Source organism: Trypanosoma cruzi, assembly GCF_000209065.1.
Source record: "Trypanosoma cruzi strain CL Brener chromosome Unknown tcruzi_1047053449559, whole genome shotgun sequence".
Taxonomy (NCBI): Eukaryota; Euglenozoa; class Kinetoplastea; order Trypanosomatida; family Trypanosomatidae; genus Trypanosoma; species Trypanosoma cruzi.
Genome location: NW_890069.1, coordinates 1 through 505, shown reverse-complemented (window position 1 = coordinate 505; position 505 = coordinate 1). Strand labels below are relative to the sequence as shown.

The window sequence follows — 505 nt, the reverse complement described above, 5'->3', positions numbered from 1 at the left end:
CCGCGAAGGACCCCTCATCAAAATTGAAAACCGTTGTGGAACACAACTCCTTTCAACTAACGCTATTATTGATACAGTTTCTGTACTATATTGGTACGCGAAGCTTCCAACCCGCCTCTGGCGGTTATGTTTGGTCAATTTCTTTTGACCGGGGTCTACGGACCCCTTTTTTTTTTTTTTTTTTTTTTTTTGGGGGTCTGTCCGCCATATATACATATACCCCTATATATATATACCCATATATATATAGCCCCGTACCCCCTCGTGCGGCTGCCCCCCCCCCCCCACGTTGCGTGTCCGCCACCTCCTTCGGGCCCCCTCATTTTCGCTTCATGGCTGCTATTGCCTGCATCTTTGTTTTGTTTTGTGTTTTCTCCGTCTCGATCCTTTTATTCGCCTTTTTTCCGCGTATGCCGCGCTTCTTCCTGTGTTTTCCGGTGTTTTTGCCTTGCTCGCACACTCGGCTGCATTTGCTGTTCCACACTCGCCAGTGGTCTTTCCGCCC

At 48.7% G+C, this 505-nt stretch overlaps 1 non-coding gene across 1 annotated transcript, besides 2 other annotated features; it reads left to right on the top strand.

Annotated features, from left to right (window-relative positions):
- The first annotated feature begins 54 nt into the window (after nt 1–54).
- Nucleotides 55–166, top strand: Tc00.1047053449559.10. Its single transcript, XR_008254526.1, has one exon. It is a non-coding gene; the product is annotated as a spliced leader RNA (transcript).
- Nucleotides 167–191: a microsatellite.
- Nucleotides 192–206: 15 nt separating this feature from the next.
- Nucleotides 207–249: a microsatellite.
- Between the last annotated feature and the right edge of the window lie 256 nt (nt 250–505).